Source organism: Tursiops truncatus, chromosome 17 (genome assembly GCF_011762595.2).
Source record: "Tursiops truncatus isolate mTurTru1 chromosome 17, mTurTru1.mat.Y, whole genome shotgun sequence".
Lineage (NCBI taxonomy): Eukaryota > Metazoa > Chordata > Mammalia > Artiodactyla > Delphinidae > Tursiops > Tursiops truncatus.
The window spans coordinates 5653853-5673901 of record NC_047050.1 but is presented as its reverse complement, the minus strand read 5'-3'; the positions used below and the strand labels follow the sequence as shown (position 1 = coordinate 5673901).

At 42.9% G+C, this 20049-nt stretch overlaps 1 protein-coding gene across 10 annotated transcripts in view; it reads right to left on the bottom strand.

Annotated features, from left to right (window-relative positions):
• FAM110B (family with sequence similarity 110 member B) overlaps positions 1 to 20049 on the bottom strand; it is a 129907-nt gene that overhangs the window by 90533 nt on the left and 19325 nt on the right. For all 10 annotated transcript variants that reach the window (XR_012327155.1, XR_002174398.3, XR_002174397.3 and 7 more), the window contains exon 2: positions 7130 to 7225. The gene's annotated coding sequence lies outside the window, so the exon portion shown is untranslated. The remainder of the gene's footprint in view (positions 1 to 7129; positions 7226 to 20049) is intronic.

Here is a 20049-nt window from a genome sequence, read left to right as displayed (position 1 = left end):
ATACTCCCCAGCTCACGGCTCACCTACTGGGGCTTCCTCTGACTGGCCTCCCCCGCAAGCAGGCAGAAGTGACAGAACAATGTCACGTCACTATGGGGGGCAGGGAGACACTGCATCATGAAAGAACACTTTCATGCATTCTGTGGTTGTTGGTTGAAATGTTACCACCAGTTAAGTGACGGGGAACACCAAAATACATAATCAGGACAGGACGTCTTAAGTTTGAGTGAAAGCGTAGAATAGGAGAAGAGTGGGAAACAGCACCATGGTTTAGAATTAAAGGGTGGTCCTACCATTTCCACTTAATGTTTATTCACATGGTTAAGTTATTGTGTGGTGCCCTAGCAATTGAGATATTCCCATGTCTAAACCTCTCTTTAAAAAAACAAAACCAAAAACATGTGCATTTGTCACTAAAATGTATTTTAGCAATAAATCCTATGCCAACAAAGTTGCTGAAATAAGGACGGTAGAGAAAGGAAAAATCGTAAGTGGACATTTAAAGCCTCGTTAAAACTGAGTTTACGAAACGCTGGTCCTGATCTGAGGCAGACACTAGAGCACCTAGGGCCCGGGAGCACCTGGTCGGGGCCTCTGAGTGTGTGTACATCAGTTGCTCTTTGAGTGCATCATTTTGGATGTTGGTAAAATGAAATGCTCAGAGAAAAGCAAACTGCTTCTGCTTGCTAGACAGTCAATAAATTGTCACAGAATACAGATGAATTTGCTCTGGGGACAATAATTTGTGCCCCAATCAAGAGTAAGGAAAGGTAAATGTTTTGCAGGGAAAAAAAAAAAAAAAGGAAAGGGACAACCCAAGGTGAGCTGAGGCAAGTCAAAGAAGAGGCGACCTTCAGAGAAGGAGACAGACTTCTCTCCAGGCTGCTTGGACCACGGTTAGAGGGCAGAGCAGGACCCAGTTCTGAAATCCCTGGTGTGCTTCCCTCGGCCCAGCAGACAGGCCTGGCTGCGCAGAGTCCATGACATAGAAATAACTTAATTATTATTTTAAAAACTGTGCAGAAAGAGTTCCAGGTAGTAAAATGCAAGACCAAGCAAACCCAATGTTAGCCCACATTGACAAGGCTTTCTCCAGGGATGGCGGGAAGTTCGAAAGGGAACAAGGAGCTGGTGACAAAGGCTTCTGTGCTTGTGGGGACACTGCCCGAGGTTCCCCGGGCACGCTTGGCCCCTGCCAACCAGCAAAGCAGGTGTTGAACACATCACATTCGCTCTAATTCAGAATGACGAAAGCCTCTGCACTTTTAACCCGCCCCACTCGCAGGCGGCTCTCACAAGGAGTCATCCTCCCACCATTCCCAGGGCTCGTCTTCCCTTCCTGAAGCCAGGCCAGCGAGGAGGGGTCCTGGCATCGTTAACTGTTAACACAGCCAGGTGAACTGTGTCACCAAACTGGATGTGGGTCCACTTGCCCAAGGAGCAGCAAAGCCAGTCTGCTGACACCAGGGTGCGATGAAGGAAAGTACAGCATTTATCGGAGAGCCAAGCAAGGAGAACGGGCAGCTAGTGCTGAAAAGCCCTAAAAGCCCTGATAGCTTTCAGGGAAGAGTTTTGAAAGACAGGGTGAGGGAGACAGTCACAGGGTGTGTGACCAGCTCATGCTCAATTCTCTGAATGGTTGGTGGTGAGGTAACAGGGAGGTGTTTTGGGAAACGCGACCTTCTGGTTCCAACTGGTCTGGGGTCTGGGTGTTGGTGGTCAGCATGCAGTTACGTCTTCCACCTGGTGGGAGTTTTAGTCTCTGAAAAACAACTCAAGAATATGGCTCAGGATATTATCTATAAGCCCTTGAGGAGGAACTAAAGGTCCCTGACTTTGCTTTATGGCCAAACTATTATTATTTTGTCCTGCTTGACTGCTTTCCTTTGTTTCTGCATTTTTAAAACTTTCTGATTAAATTTGTTCTTTGGAACTCAGGGAAAGTCTAGGAGGCTAAAGCTTTTTTACAGGTAAGAGACGGGGGCATGGGGGGTTCTGTCCCTGGGAAGGCCCTGCAGGGTCCTGCTCGATTTCAAATGGACCCTAATCCCAGGCCCTGCAGGCAACACCCTGCAGGATTACCCCAGAAGGACACAGGGAAAATGCCAGTTCGTCAACACTAATGCAGGGCCGGTATGCTTTTTTCAGCTCCATCAGGGAACTTCTATCAGAAAATCTTAGTGGCTCTGTCGAATGTTACATTTATAGAAATATGGGATCAGGTAACAACCCTGGCAGATTAGATTAACTGTGCACTTCTTAAGAGCAGGAGCCCTGCCTTCTCACGTGGTACTGTGGATGCCCAGGACACGTCTGCTAAGTGAACTATTGAAGGGGCAGACGCAACCACACGGCCACTTAGGAAACTCCTGGGTGTCAGCTCTGCTCCCAGAGCCCCCAGGTGAAGCACAGCTGTCCCTTACCGGGGTGCATACTGAAGGCTGATCACTTTCAGTATGATTTAATGCACTAGTTACTTTCCGTAGATATTTTAATTACATGAAGAATACCTATATTAATAACAATAGAAAAAGACATCTCTGCTGCATTCTTATAAATACATTAAACGAGGGCAACTGTCAAATGGTCTCAATTTTCTCCCCTGTAAAATAAGGAGTTAAAGTTAAACCTGCAACATCTTAAACACGCCAGGATTTCATATGGAAAATACAACACAGCTCTGAGTAAACAGCACAGACATCAGTGATGTCCTAGGGTTGATGGAGGGAGTGATGGCAGCTGTGCCACCTGATCCAGAGTGAGCAACACCTGAGATTTAAAATTTAAGTGAGAAGGGACTTCCCTGGCCGTCCAGTGGCTGGGACTCCGTGCTTCCACTGCAGGGAGCCCGGGTTCGATGCCTGGTCGGGTAACTAAGATCCTGCAAGCTGCGCGGTATGACCAAAAAAAAAATTAAAAACTAAAATAAAATTTAAGTGAGAAAAAGCTCTGACACATTTATGTGTCATCAGCAATCACAGAAAGAAGAATGACACGCTTTTTCAATACAATCGCCCTCCTAAAAGGACCTTTTGAAGATTAAGAAAGAAAAATTGGGTGAGTTACTAGGTCAGAACAATCTAGAATTCACTGGGTCCCATACAGCCTGCATCTCAAACCCAGACAGTCCCTGTCTGTGTCATGTTTTGGTGATGCCTATCTGCTCAGACAGAGACCAAAGAAAGAAGCATCCTTTGAGATAAAATGCAAACTGCAGGGTGGACACAGGGGAGGAAGATCAAGATAATGACACTTGGTGGCCCTGAATGACAGTGAAAAGGAGAGAAAAGAAATGTCTGCTTTCCAATTCTAATTAACTTAGGAAACAAGTCAGAACACGTAGCCAAGAACAGTACTCATTGAAAAGAGACGCTACTAAAAAAATTTAAAAGACTATAAACTGCACTCCTCCTTAAAATGGAACATCATCTTTATGAATGAAGTGTGCATCTGAAATTGGAAACATTTTCGGTCAATAAAATAAACAAATTTTCCTTCAGAGAAGGAAAGCCAAATTACACTTTTGTGTACAAAAACCTGAAAAAGTGCTAAGTATTGTGTTTCTTTGCAAAGTATCATATGTACCAATTAGAAACATTTACTGTAGATAACAGGCTTTGCAGAAGGTTAATCAGAGCCTAGGATTAGAGTCCAAGTTGGAGAAAAAATTTTTAACATACTTGTACCTTTATGCTGTGAATACATGAGAGGTCTGTCAATTAAAATTAGCTTAATGATCTCAAAAAACCCTCAGAAAGCAAAACCTACCATCAGATGTTTTTCTCCTTTAACTCAACAGTAAAACAAGGTAAAAAAAATAAATAAAAGTATGGTTGGATATTAATCAGGGAAATCCAGTCAAGGAAAACCTAAATTTATATTACAGAAATTCAGAAAGACGGGACACTCAGTACTTGGAGAAAAAAAATTCAAAGTCTTAGGGTTTGAAGAATCGTATATAACTACATATTGAAATATACTCCTGCTTGAATGGTTTGCTCTTTGATGGTACTCAGGTCAGATCAATGCCAAAAGCAAATGAGGAGGCAAACTCAATGAGAGTTCAGACCAAATGTCACCTCTGGGGGTTGTGCGTCTGCAGGGGAGGGACCCACTCATCTATGCCACTCAGAGCAGCAACTCAACTACTCCAAGATTTGCAGAAACTTTCATTAAGCGCTGCTACAAATTTTGAGAAGTAGCTGTATTGTTTTTACTCGTTTATTCTCAGGACAAATCATAACCTATGTGCAACCAAGTCGAATTTTTTAAGTTGTGCAGATTTCGAAAACAACAAAACCCAACCAACCTAATCTAAGAGGTTAATGTGTCCTGTTGGGAAGAGCACTAAGTAAGATCAGGAGTCACAGTGTGCGATTTCTATCGTAGGAATGAGCGCTGCAGATAAAAGACTAAGTCTTGATTTCAAAGAGAACATAAAACCTCTGCCTGAACCTGGGTCTCTACTGCGAAACACAATGGTTAGACTGTTCACTGCCACAAAGCGGTGATGCTAATAGAGCAGAATGTTTTCCTCCCAAGTTAGCTGAGAAAAGATAGAGCAAAGAACATCGACAAAACCCTCAAAGAGGTGGGTCTGAGTCAATATCAGAGATGCCTCACCACCGATCGGAACGGAGAGGCAGACTGAGCCCTCCCCTGGGTGTGCTACGTATGGAGAGCGTCATCGATCAGAATACAAGTCAGCAGCAGAAAGGGCAGGGGTGGCATTACTGCTCCAGCCTCCTTACTGATGGTAGCTGGACTTCTCATCAGGACCCCGGAAGAAGCCCAGGACTGCTCGGGAGCCACTGAGAGAGCAGGGACTGATGGGGCCTCAGTCAAGGTCTTTCTCCTAAGCAGGCAGGAGGCGGGGGTAGGGGAGAGGGCAGATGGGGAGGGAGGGCAGGAAGAAAGAAGAGACAGACTCCAGCCCACCAGCATCCTAAGCTCAGGACAGAACACGTGCTAGTTTCATTGCATTCAAAAACACACGAAATATCACCGCCCCACGGAAACGTCTTTATTTACGGTTTAAACTGTGTTACAGTAACACTTGAGGCAAATTTGAAAAGTCATCCTGTTCTCAGCATTCTAACAAAGGAGTTCCTGTGCTCCCATCCATCCCCTTGCCACTCCCAGCTTCACTGAGCAACCCGATGTCAGGCACAGGTGCGAAGATAACAAGGCAGGTCCCCACCTCCAGAAGGGCTCAAAAACCTTTGCTTTCTGAGGTGACTCACCGTCAGAAAAGAGAACATAATGTTCTCTTTTCTTTAAAAGATATTCTTAAGCCAAGTAATATCACTTGTTTCAAGTGTACAGAAAGGAAATGTGTAAAACAAATGGTAAGAAATTCTCTAATACACCATGGCCCAAATGGAGGAAAAAGAATGTCAAAGTGTTTCCTACAAGCATCATTTAATTTAGCTATTGTAGAATCAACTGTTATTAGATTTCCATTGGCTTCCCTTTTTATAGTTTTGGAACAACCATACAGCATGGGTGACAAAACACTAGGATTCTTCACATTTAAGAGTGATGGAAGAAAGGCATCATCACCATCTAAAGAGAGAAACCGGAACAACTACACGTATGTATCATGATCACAGACAGGTGCTAATGGATTCTAATGCTATTCAACATCTATCATCTTCATTCTGAAGTTACTTTTAAAATTTCACATAAACCCCCAAAACACTGCCCTTTATATTTAAAAGATAAGAATATTGCTAAGAATAAAAGGATTATGGGAGTATGTAACTCTTAACTACTCACTCCAATGGCCAATCACAACCAAAACATTTATGAATTAACTTTTGTGACCAAAGTGTAGACAACGGTCTAATAACCTAAGGATGAGATTTTAGTTCATAACATAACTTGATATACACGCACTGCCTGGTTGACAAGCTGAACGGACAGCTGTCTGGGCCCCTCTACCCTTAGATGTTCGCCACACTTGGGGTCACAACGTCTGCCCTGTTCTGACCACATCTGCTGACAATGTTGTTGCTATTTTACCTTTTCACTGAGGACTGCCACAGGCGGAGAGTGCTGTGTGCCCAGCACCGCCTGTTTTGCACGCACCACCTCATTTAACACTTACAGTAACCACGAGAAATAGGTATTATCACCTCTGTTCTGCAGAAGACGATAGAACGAAAGCTACTAACACGTATTAAATGTGTCCCACGTGCCACTCTACACAGCAACTCATCCTTCAATGCTCGCAACGATCCCACGATGTGGGCACTGCTATCATCCTGATGTGGCAGGTGGAGAAACCGAGGCACGGAGTGTGAACAGCTTTCCAACATCACGTACATTACACACGGCCGAGTCCAGACGCGGACCCAGAGCCTCCTGTCACCAAAGCCACCAGCCCCAGGGAGTCTGGCTGTGTCCCACCTATGAGAAGAGCTCCAACAGCAGGTAGGAGGGGGGCAAGGGGTGGGTTGGCCAGAGCTGGACCCCCCCATCCACAAGCCAACTCATAAATCTGGCTGGGACCGTCCTCCCAAGTTTCCCTGGAAAAACTCACTGTAAGGAAGATATGCCTGCCTCAAAGCTGGCACGGCTCCACTGTCCCTGGAGCTTCTGAGCAGCATGCAAGTTGCCCCAGGATAAAGAGTCCTGGTCTGGACGATGCCCTATGTCCACCCAACGCTCATCAATCGCTTAGCTCCTATGGCCCACCAGGTGCCGGACCTCCCCAGGCTCTCAGTTATTGAGCAGAACAGGCCATGCATTTCAGCAGAAGTGCATGTGTTTCACAGCCCAGGGGGAGCACTCTGGGGACAGCAAGGGGACAGGCGGAAGCCAGGCCAGCCTCAGCCAGGCCTGTTGGCACAGAGCTGGCGGGACGGCCCTTTTCAGAGGTGTTCCCTCCCATTCCTAACAGTGACCCCACAGGGCAGACTCCACAAACGTTTGCTGAGTGAATACATGCAAATAAGGGGGAGGAGGGAGGAGAGGAGGGAAAGGCGGCAGGGAGGGAGGGGGTAAACAGGAGAGAAAAGGTGGGAAAACGAGGGAGGGGGACACCCGAATTCCGCTCAACAAATAAGGGGCTGTCGTTACTTTATGATCATCAGATGTAATAATACACTTTTTAACATGTAATTACCTTTGATTTCCCTTTCAGGCCGTAGAGTCTTGTTAACTTCCAAGTTAAGACTCAGAAAGGACAGGAGAGGTGCCCTGGATGTCCAGTTGGAGATGGCTAAAATAAAAGAGCACAGATTATTATTATTCCGGAGAAGAGAAGTGATGAATTTTTCAAGTATCATTAACAAGAAACCGATTTTCACTGAGTAACAGGGACAGGGTATTTCCTAACATACCTGGGAAAAAACCGGGTCCAAAGCCTCTTTCCAATATAGCTGCTCTAGTAAACTTTAAATCGATTCAGAAAGAAGACAAAAATCAACTATAAGGTAGGCTATGTTTGTGCATTTAATGGAAAACGACCAAACGGGCCTGTGGGCTGCCACTAGCCCGGAGACCCCCGCAAGGCTCCGCCTCACTCCAAGCTCGACATCCCCAGTGCAGCAGGGCATCCTTCCAATTCACAAAACCGTGCAGGAAATGATGCAGCCCCCTCACAAGCAACTGCACAACTGCGGTGACAAAGAATATATTGTTTGTATTGCAGAAACTTTGTTCATGTTTGCAAGGGAATAAAATATTACAAGTTAGCATTTTCTCTTATCATGTCCTCCAAATGCAGTTCCTACCCGAGCTCACAAATACGCGCCTTGTTGTCCCGACTTTCTTCCTCCTGAAGCAAGGACAGCCCTGGGAGGTGACACTGCCCCACTTTCTGAGTATTTCATTTTTAGGAAGGAAATAATTAACACTGACCGGACACATACTCAGGTCCAGAAACAATGTGACTCCACTTTACAAAGGGGGCAAGAAACTGAGGTTTTTTGAGGAAAGTCGTGTCCCCAGGTCTGAGTGACACGTAGGTGTTCTCACTCTATTTGGAGATACTTAGAGATGAAATCATGAAAGTGATTGTTACCTGGACATCTAGCAACTCAAGAAAATATGCTGGAAAACTTAACGTCTTAACGTCTTCTCCTCTAGCATCTGCTTTCGTTGGATGCCACGAGCCCGGATAACGACATCTTTTTTTACTTGACAGTGGGAGCCAGCAGACAGGGATGGGAGTTGCTCTGACTGTAAAAGTTGTGTGTTTTGTTGAGAGTTACTCATGTTTTGCATGGGTGTAGGAGTAACCAACAGTAAAATTCTTAAGGAGGCACTTGGGACTTCAACGGATGACGCCTGAGAACCACTTCATTAAGGTCGACGCCAGCTTCCCAACCACCAGTAGCTCCTTTCTGGAGAGATGTGTAATGAACAGTGTGCCAGGGGTGTAGGAGTCAGGAGGCAAATCTCGACCTAGATTTTGAATAGCTTCAAAAAAATAAAAAGCGAGCCTGAAAATGTCTACTTAAATAACCACTAAGACTGATAATTCCCACTCTCACGTTTAAAACTTTCAAAATAATCTACTTTTTCTTATTACCTAATGTTCAGCAAGAACGTGAAGCCAGAACTGGGGCTAAATTAAAATGAAATATAAACTCCAAGTTCTACGGCTCTTTTTGATTGTTTACTGCCTGCAATTTAAGATTGTATTTTATTTGCCTGATGAAATACATGGGATTCCAGGAATTCAAATGAATAACATCATAGACATTTATAAGGACGTTAGAGAAATTTTAATCCAAAATATCTCTGGGCCCCATTTAAATTGATTGTGACCCATAATAACAAAGTAAAGAGGTTTGTATCTTACTACCTTGAAAACAGTATTTTTTGTTTTGTCCTAAAATTGTATGAAAAATTCCTTTTCATCTTTATCATTACTTTTGCCTTTTCCTTCTCATACTTTGGAAGAGACAAAGTAACAAAGTGCTGAACTTTTACCCTCACAATTCAGAGGCAGGAACGTTACACAATTATGATCGCGATGGGGAGTAACACCATATATGAAGAACTTCAGGGCTGGAATTATCTTCAAAGTTGTCATGTGACCTCAAAGCCATCCTAATAGAAATAATTCATAGCACATATTCTTTCAGTTGACTCATTTCAGAGCTGAAATGAAATGAAACCCCAGAGTGGTCAAGTGACCTCTCCAAGATCACACAGCGAAGCTGGTCCTAGATCTCAGATCTGCTGGGTGCCAATCCAGTGCTCTATTAGATCATAGTCTCCATATATAACTTCTTCAGGGCTCATAATTTCATCCATCTTTCTACACATCCATTATCCTACACAGCATGGGCCCCCCTTGATGAGTCAACTCAACTTTATGTTAATACAAGACGCGGCTCAAAATGTTCTAGAACATACTCTGCCCTTGGCTCTATGGATACAGCTAGATTAAACCATTAAGGCCCATGAGAAATCGGAAACCAAATTTGGGATTCTCTTAGGATCTCTAACCTAGAAACATCTACTCTACAAATAGATGTACCCCATCTTACTCACAGCCAAATCATCATCATAGCTTTGCTACAATATATTTTTTCAAGTGGATTTTTATAGATAGTTCTCAAGCAAAATGTAGGTATTCTACAGCTTACATTAGCAGTTTCTAAAGTAAGGATTTCAAGAGAATTTACTATTAGATCCATCAGTTTAGACAGACTCTTATTCTCTAAAACTCTGGAATCATTCGATAGCCCTTAATTTACCCAGATCAGCAGCTTATCATCACCAACAGTCACTTGTTGACTCCCCAATAATTTACAGTGTACAGTGGTAGGTGCAAGGGAACCAAAAAGCACGGAAGGATGTCCTTGCCTACTACAGGCTGCCGACTGGGGTCAATTAAGGGGCCTTCACAGTGGCACGGGAGTCAAGGCTTACACACGATGGAAGCACACGTGTGACAGTACGTTTAGAGAGGCAGGTAGTACCCTTCACATGTGGTTTTCCCAGAGATGATGAGTTGATAGATTCAGTAAAAAGTACATGTAGCGAAGCAGGCAAGAAAAATTAAAATAGGCCAACAGATGACAAGAGATTTCCCTCTACACGCCCAAAAGAAGAAAGAAAAATGGTGCAGGACGCAAAATACCCATTAAAAAGATTCCTTTCCTGAAAATATGTCAGCAACAAAATACCTCCCTTATAATTTTTCGTATTAACTCATTAATGGTATTAAAACTCAGTGCCCCAAAACAGCATCATGAAAAGAAAAAAAAAAAAAGACAATCTGAATGAACACTTTCAACAAAGAAAACAAACAAATGCCAAGTAAGCACGAGGGCTCATCAACGTAATTAGTCAGCAGGGAAATGCAAAATAAAACCCTAATGAGGGCCTCCCTGGCGGCGCAGTGGTTGAGAGTCTGCCTGCCGATTCAGGGGACACGGGTTCGTGCCCCGGTCCGGGAAGATCCCACATGCCGCGGAGCGGCTGGGCCCGTGAGCCATGGCCGCTGAGCCTGCGCGTCCGGAGCCTGTGCTCCGCAACGGGAGAGGCCACAACAGTGAGAGGCCCACGTACCGCAAAAAAAAAAAAAAACTCTTTGATACATTAATTGGGAAATACTTCTTAAACATCCACAAGACTACCTCCTAGTCCACTGGACATGCTTAGCTATGATGTAAATAAAGATATAAAACAGGCTTATCACAGTTACAGCTAATCCGCGGTTTAAAATGACTAAAATGTTATATAAAAGAATCATGACTCCAAACGTGTGACGATGGAACAATTTCCTAATACTAATGTCAAATATAGGTCAAAAGAACCCAAATTGCATTCATTCAACAACTATTTCCTGAAGGGCTACCGTGTATTAGTCACTAAGCTAGATGGAAAAAGGCACCAGGATTGAGTAGGAAAGAGCCCTTGACCTTACAAAGTTCATCATCCAAAAAATGTAAGTAATGCGCTCCACGGAAGTTATGAACTAATCAGTCTGGAAAAGACCTACCAGTTTATTTTCCAGCTCTTAGCTACAGCATAAATTCTAGTGAAGTTACAGGCTGAACTAAGAGAAGTACTGAATTCAGTGCAGATATACACAAGTACTACTCTGCTCTGCACTGGTCAGCTGGTGCAGGGGTGTGGGTAATGTTCTATTGTGCTCTCGACGTACTCCTCACAAACCCCCTTCCGAAGGCCAGCTTAGGTGCCTGAATCTCCTGTAGTGTTGCCACCCACCCCAGAACCCCGCCACACGTCGAAGATGATGCCTGAGCCTGGAACTACCCAGTACCTATGACACAATCCAGGCTGGTAAGAGTGTTGAGTACTCCCAGACCTTGACAGCTGAGGCTCAGACAGTTAGGGAGGGGACCTAGAAATATTTCAGTTAACTGAGGAAGTGCCTGGCGGGGGGTGGAGGGTGGAAGGCAGACCGTCCTACAGGAGAAGAGACATCATTCTGAGTGGCAGGAGTGACAGAGGCAAATGTGGTTCATGATAAAAGCATTCCAGCCTTGAACAACCTCAAATTTGAACAGAGTGCCTCCTCAGTTAGGGAGACCCGGCAGCAGCAAGTTTGCTGAACTGAAAATGCAGCCACACTCTCGTCCTCATACTTCCTCATGATGAGGCACCTGGATCGCTATCAGCACCTCACAACCCGTCTCCCAAAGCCCAGATTGTCAGCCTTCCACGTGGCAGCAAAAAATGATCTTTTAATATCGGATTATGACCATGCCGTTCCATCCTCCCACCCCTGCCCACTCCCTCAGTGGCTCTCCATCACCCCCACTCAGCCTTAGCAGCTCAGACCATCCCTCCTTCGAGAAGCATTTTCTGGACCTCTCCATGCTTTTACCACTTTGTCCTCCCCATGCCCATGGTGCCTCACCCACCTCCATGCAAACATTCACCCCAGGTAGAAAGATGAGTCACGGCTGTATCTCCCTGATAAACCATAAACTCTGCCTGGTTATCTCAATCCCTAAGACTTAAACCCTAGGCTCCCAGGATGTGACACTTCATAGATATTTCTGAATGAGTCAGGGATTCTAAGGTAATCCAGTTCTGCATGTCCTGTCCGATCTTATACCCATTGGCAGCATATCAATGTGGGTTATTCCGCTGGTATAGAATAAGTCAGGGCAAGTGTTCCATCATCTTGAGGCTACAGAAGATGGAGATGGGCTCCTCTCTAAGGAATCCAGGCAGCCTTAGTCGGGATACATCACTGGAACCAAAGTGATTACCTGACGGATTCTCTTGAGTATTCTTCAATTGGCTGGGTTCAATCCTGCTTTCACACCTTCACTAATCATGTGACCCTGAGTAAGTAAACCTCTCAAAGCCCAGATTTCCTGGTCTGAAAATGGAGATAACTGTGGCCCTTACCTCAAAGGGTCACTGCAAAGATTAAATGCCGGAGTATCACAGAGGAGTTAGCAAAGGCGTCAGTACATGGCGCTCACCTCACTAAATGGGGGCTGATCGCTAAGCAACCTCTTTCTGCCCACTTTTCGTCAACAAATGGAAATAATACCTACTTTGGAGTAAGATGTTTCAGCAAAAATGTGTAAAAACACCAGGCACAGGGGAGTCACTTGATTATGAATCACTGATTTTCAAACAGTCTAGAAATTTACCTTTTACTTCCAAAAAGGCAGGATTATACAACTAGAGACATCTTCTTGAGGTTCAGACTAAAAAGACCATAATCACCTCACTGTCATGCTCTTCACGTGCTGTGAATTCACCTTGAAAAGAGGGCTTTCATGTGCTCCAATAATTCATTTATTTGGACTGAGTTGAAACAGATCCTCTATTTCTCTAGGCTTTTTTTTTTACAAAAAGAAGTATACTGAAGTTTCATTAAATTCACTCAGATGTATCCCATCACTTTTGTTCATTGATTCTTCAGACACAGTAACACTTAGCAAACCCACATATATCCAAGACAGAAATTTCTGAAGAATGTCATAATGGAAAAACCTGTAAAACGCTTACGTTGGTGTCATGACTTTTTTATTTTCAAGAATAAATTCACCTGGTTCTAAATAATACATTTTTAAAAAGAGTGTTGCACACCTCAAATGTTCATTTTTAACACTCTTCAAAATGGGACTCTGACACACAGCTTATTATACAAATACATGTTTTTTTTTAATTTTGGATTATATTGTACATACTGGGTTTTTTATTTTATTTTATCTATTTTTGGCTGTGTTGGGTCTTCGTTGCTGCGCGTGGGCTTTCCCTAGTTGCAGCGAGCGGGGTCTACTCTTTGTTGCGGTACACAGGCTTTTCATTGCAGTGGCTTCTCTTTGTTGCGGAGCACAGGCTCTAGGCGAGCGGGCTTCAGTAGTTGTGGCACGCGGGCTCAGCAGTTGTGGCTTGAGGGCTCTAGAGCGCAGGCTCAGTAGTTGTGGAGCACGGGCTTAGTTGCTCCGTGGCATGTGGGATCTTCCTGGGCCAGGGCTCGAACCCGTGTCCCCTGCATTGGCAGGCGGACTCTTAAGCACTGCACCACCAGGGAAGCCCCAAATACATGTTTTTTTTTGTTGTTGTTGTTGTTGTTTTTTGCGGTACGCGGGCCTCTCACTGTTGTGGCCTCTCCCGTTGCGGAGCACAGGCTCCAGACGCGCAGGCTCAGTGGCCATGGCTCACGGGCCCAGCCGCTCCGCGGCATGTGGGATCTTCCCGGACCGGGGCACGAACCCACGTCCCCTGCATCGGCAGACGGACTCTCAACCACTGTGCCACCAGGGAAGCCCAAATACATGTTTTTAAACCTAGCATGGTATTAACTGGTTACAATCCAATTACGAATATTGTCATTTTCCAGGGTTTTAATGATTCTGAGTCAGTAGCTGGAAATAATATCTCATTTAGAAGAGATTAGTAAAATAACAAAGCAAACAGAGTTTACGGTGGTTCCAGACTAAATACCAGCAGCAGCTGGGTGGGACTGTTCTTTAGATGCAGGAACCTGAACGTAAACAAGAGTGATCTTGCCATATTCTGTGGGACTAATATGCTACTCTGGGAAGAAAGAACAGAGGAGCTTCCTTCCTTAAAAATTTTCAAACTTGTACAACACTAGAGATTTCCCAAATCCAAAATATATTAAGAGAGATTTTCTTTTTGGTCAGCACGGTTCTTCCAAAGTCACTGTACTTCTCATACCATTTACAAAAACAAACTCAAATTGGATTAAAGACCTAAATGCAAGACCGGAAACCATAAAACTCCTGGAAGAAAGTCTAAGCAGAACACTCACTGACATGAGTTGTAGCAATATTTTTTGATCTGTCTCCTTGGGCAAAGGAAACAAAAGCAAAAATAAACAAATGAGACCTAATCAAATATAAAAGCTTTTGCACAGCAAAGGAAACCACCGAAGAAACAAAAAAGACAACTTCCTGAATGGGAGATAATATTTGCAAATGATAATCTGATAAGGGGTTAATATCCAAAATACATAAGTAGCTCATACAACTCAATATCAAAATAACAGACAACCCAGTTAAAAAGCGGGTAGAAGAACTGAATAAACATTTTTCCAAAGAAGACATACAGATGGCCAACAGGTACATGAAAAGATGCTCAACATCACTAATCAACAGGCAAAGACAAAGCAAAACCACAGTGAGATGTCACCTCACACCTGTCAGAGTGGCTGTCATCAAACAGACCGTAAATAACAAATGCTGGCGAGGATGTGGAAAAAAGGGAACCCTTGTGCACTGCTGGTGGGAATGTCAACTGGTGCAGCCACTATGGAAAACAGTATGGAGGTTGCTCAAAAAACTAACAAAACAAAGTTACTATTCTTCTTTACCCAGCAGACACCATTGTAGAAAACATGTATTTTGTAGTTACTCAAATTTTGATGTGCAAAATCCCTTACTAACCTACATTATGAAAAATATTTCTTTCAAGAAAAAAACATCAGAATAAGGAACTCACGACAACCTAAGGCAGAAAGCATTTATCCCATCTGGAGGCTGATCTTTCATTTTTTTTTCAATTTTTCTATTGCGCTAAATACATAGAACACAAAATTTACCATCTTAACCATTTGTAAGTGTACAGTTCAGTGGTATTAAAGACATCACAATGCTGTACAACGATCACCACCATCCATTTCCAGAACACTTTTTATCTTGCAGAACTGAAACTCTAGACCCATTAAACAATAACTCCCCATTCCCCCTCCCCCAGCCCCTGGCAACCACCATTCTAATTTCTGCCTCAGTAGTTCATATTAGTGGAATCATATGGTGTGTCTTTTTGTGATTGGTTTATTTCACTTAGCATGAAGGCTTCAAGGTTCATCCACGTTGTAGCACAGGTCAGAATTCCTTTCCTTTTTAAGGCTAAATGTTATTGCATCATGTGTATCGACCACGTTTTGATTAGTCATTCATCCTTTGATGGACACTTGAGTTGCCTCCATATTTTAGCTTTTGTGAATAATGCTGCTATGAACGTGGGTGTACAAATATTTCTTCAAGACCCTGCTTTAGATTCTTTTGAGTATATACCCAGCAGTGGGATTACTGGGTCATATGATAACTCTACTTCTATCAATTACATTTTTTAAATGACTATCTATTAAATAAATCACTATGTTCCTTGAAAAACAAAAATAGAAATTACGTGATATTATTTAAATAACCCTAGAATATCATGCCAAGAAATTTTGTCAACAAATTTCTGTTTCTCTGCTATGATTATAAACTGGCAATTTTCCATCCTCCTGGGCATCTCTAAATACCAAATAAGAGAGAGCATTGATGAGATTAAAGTCTTCTCTTTTTTTTTTTCTTAAAAAATTAGCCTCTATAGTATAGTCAATGTCGGACTACAGGGGCTCCAAGTATCACTTAAGCTGTTTGAAAGACACACACTCCTTATGCTCACTGAGCACATGGGCACAGCTTTCCCACATTATTTTTTGGTCCTCAAGAGAACAAACCTGTTTCACAGCCCTGAGGTTGGGGGCTCTCCTGTCTAGGTGAGACATGGAACTGGAGTCCCCCTTCAAGCGCTTTCCAGAGCACGTGGCAATGATTTCAGGCCGAAGATTCTCTACTTGTAGCTTTCTCTAAAAACAAAGCTATTCATCTCATTAACAAGCAAGTGGAGAACACTGCCAACATCAACACTGGTATCTTCTGCTCTCCTACAAAAATTCAGCATAATATCAATAAAATGTAATACAATCTATGGGCGCTTTTTTGTGAGCGCTTAAGCAGGGCTTTACTGAGGCATCCTGTTTTATAGTATTACACTTCTTTAATCTGGGAAAATACATATAACATAAAATTTACCATTGTAACCATTTTTAAGGATATAGTTCAGTGGCATTAGGTACATTGACACAGTTGTGTGACCGTCACCACCATCCGTCTCCAGAACCCTTCATCTCGAAAAATGGAAATTCTGTACCGGTTAAGTACTAACTTCCCATTCCCCTGTCCCCCAGTCCCTAGCAACCACCACTCTACTGTCTGCCCCTAGGAATTGGACTATTCTAAGTCCTTCCTGTAAGCAGGATGGTACAGTAGTGGTCCTTCTGTGACCGGCTCACTCCGGTCAGCGCCACACCCTCCGGGTTCATCCATGGGGTAGCGGGTGTCTAATGGGCACCTCTTTACTTTTCATGTCACAGGAAAACAGCTTCAGGATAGAAACGCAGAGTCAGGTGCTCTTCACCTGTGAAGCCCTAAGAATGGACGGGCTAAATGTACACCACTGTGGTTATGACAAGAAGAGCCTGACCGCAAAGGCCCCCTCCCGAACGACGAGTGTCGCCAGCCCTGCAGAAGGCTGCTGTCAGCCCCCTTCTCCCTGGTGCAACCCTCAAACCTTCAGCACTGCCCCCCAGCATGTGAGCAAGGGGAGGTGTGAGCCAGGCTACCGGCACGGCTGTAAAATAAGTCAGGGTGAAGTTTCACCGAACTTCAGTGTCTGCTATAGGCTACCTTTAGGGCTTTGAGAAATGAACGTCAATAGGAAGGACTGGCAGGTAAAGTGGGACGCTATGAGTAAACATCACACTAATGGCTCCGTTACATTTAAGGCAGTTCTGCTATCTTAATGGCAATACTAAATGGCATGGTAAGAAATACGGCTTGCTCCATAAAATAGGGCATTTAGTATGTGATCGTTTGTAGCATTTTTTGGCTGTTTGGCTCTTTTATGTAAGCCTTACTTTTCTAACTAAATTGTATGTTTCACAAACAGTCTTTGAATTCTTTTATGTCCATCATGTTCTACTCTCAAATCAATGTCCACAATAAAGTAGGTGTTACATTAAATATTATGGGCTGATCAAAAGGAACTGATAGGACAATCTAAAACATAAAAAATAAATTGATTAATCATCAAATAAAGTGGTTAAACCAGGTAGTATTTATATCTTGGTGGTTAAAGGTATACTTGTTCTGAATTAAATGGCAATACGTTTAACACCACTGACTTGGAACCTGAAACATGGCAAATAATCCATCACCTTTAAACCATTAGTAGTAGGACCATTATTGCAATGGACTGAATGTGTTCCCCCCAAATTAAAATGTTAAAATCCTAAACCCCAATGCGATGGCATTGGCAGGTGATTAGGTCGTGAGGATGGAGCCCTCAGGAATGGGATTAGTGCCCTTATAAAAGAGACCCCAGAGAGCTTCCTTGCCCCTTCTGCCAAGAAAGGACTCAGAAACAAGATTGTTGTCTATGAACGAGGAAGCCAGCCTTCATGATACACGGAATCTGCTTGCACCTTGATCTTGGACTTCCCAGTTGCCAGAACTGTGAGAAGTAAATGTCTGCTGGGCAAGCCACCCAGTCTGGGAAGCCCCCCAAAGAGACCACGACAGCTATGAATGCACTTTATGCCCATATCTTTAACTCTTCCTGTTCTCTGACCTACATTTGATTAGGCAATTTCATAACTGAAAAGGAGTTTGTCTCAGGGCAAGTCCTAGAGAACAATGCTTGATTTTATTTTTTATTCCCTTTCAGATATCCTGTTCTGTTGGCAGTTATCTGTAACCAGCAGTGGCCCATTAGAATAACACAGATATCACAAATTTTAGTCTCCAGAAAAGGAAAAATTAGAAGAATGTCACTCAATACATTCAATTGGGTACTGATCTTCTGCCACTGCTTTCCATGGGTCAACGCAGGGCCACAGGGCAAGGGAACTCACTGATGGACTTCATACTTTCAGGCATTTACAGCCATAAAAGGAAACGAAATCGAGTTATTTGTAGTGACGTGGATGGACCTAGAGTCTATCATACAGAGTGAAGTAAGTCAGAAAGAGAAAAACAAACACCATATGCTAATACATATATATGGAATCTGAAAAAAAGAAAAAAAAGGTTCTGAAGAACGTAGAGGCAGGACAGGAATAAAGAAACAGACATAGAGAATGGACTTGAGGACACGGGGAGGGGGATGGGTAAGCTGGGATGAAGTGAGAGAGTAGCATGGACATATACACACTACCAAACGTAAAATAGATAGCTAGTGGGAAGCAGCCGCATAGCACAGGGAGATCAGCTCGGTGCTTTGTGACCACCTAGAGGGGTGGGCTACGGAGGGTGGGAGGGAGACGCAAGAGGGAGGATCTATGGGGATATATGTATATGTATAGCTGATTCACTTTGTCATAAAGCGGAAACTAACACACCACTGTAAAGCAATTATACTCCAATAAAGATGTTAAAAAAATGCATGTATGACTTCCATTTCCAGTTAAGATACAGGACACATGAAAGGCCTTTGATCTCATGGTAACAAGAAATTTCACCTGGACAAAATGAAAACATACTTTTCTATGAGTCTAGGAAAGAGGAATAAATATAAAGGAGACTTAATGATCCTAATTTCAACAAGAAAAAAAGGCCTTCGCTGGCGAGCTGAAAGCCCATGGAGGTTCCGTATCTGAGGGCTGTGCCCTGCCAGCCTGGATCAGGGGAGGAGGAGCCCTCAGAGAGACTTGGCAGGTACAGGAGGGACAGACAAGCCTGACACAACAGTGGGAACTGCAAGGAGAGACTGGAATCTGCAAGAACAACAAGTGAAAAGCAAATCACCTTTCCTAGTAAGTCTGCCCCAACCCCCAAAATTATCTGAGAAAGTAACGGTATAAAGTTTAGAAAACAGAGAGAAACCACACAGCCTATACATTCTTATGATGCTTCCATCTCTGAAACCAAAGGCAAATCAAAAATAGCTAAAACTGTAGTCCTACCCTCTCCAAGCTGAAATACTGACAAAGATGAAAAAAGCAGATTAGGTGAACTCAAACTAGTTAGAAGTGTAACTCTGACTTTAGCTCGATTCTGAGGGATCTGAATGTCCACTTCTCACTCCACCCTTGCACTCTCCGACAAGTGAAACAAAATATTATACTTCAATCTATTACTTTATTCACAACCCCGGGCATACAATTTTTAAAATTACAAAACATATAAGTAAATAGGAAACTGTGATCGATAATTAAGAATTAACACAGTTAATAAGAACAGACTCTCAGATGACCCCATTAATGAAATTAATAGTTAGTACTTTAAAAGAACTATAATAAATATGTTAAAGAATTTATAGGAAACTAAGTATATAATGGGAAAAGAGACTGATTATTTTAGGATACAAAAGAAACTCTAACATAGAACTAAATAAAAATCTAGGACTAAAAATACAATATTTGAAATTAAAAATGTACTGGATAGACTTGCTAATTGGACATTGCAAAAGAACAAGTCAGTAACCTTACATTTTCCAAATTAAACAGAGAAAAAGAAAAGGAGAAAATGAACTAAGTATCAGTGACTTGGGAATCAGTATCATTTATTGTGATAAAAAATATGGTAATTAGAGAAGAAGAAAGAGAACAATAGGATTAAAAATATTTGAAGAAATGTGAATAAAATGTACCAAATTTGATAAAATCATCCCACCAACCCAAGAAGCTCAATGAATCCCAGGTAAATACAAGGAAAACCAGACCTAGGTACATCATAGTCTAACTGCTGAAAATAAAACACAGAAAGAAAAAACTTTTAAAAAGCGGCGGGG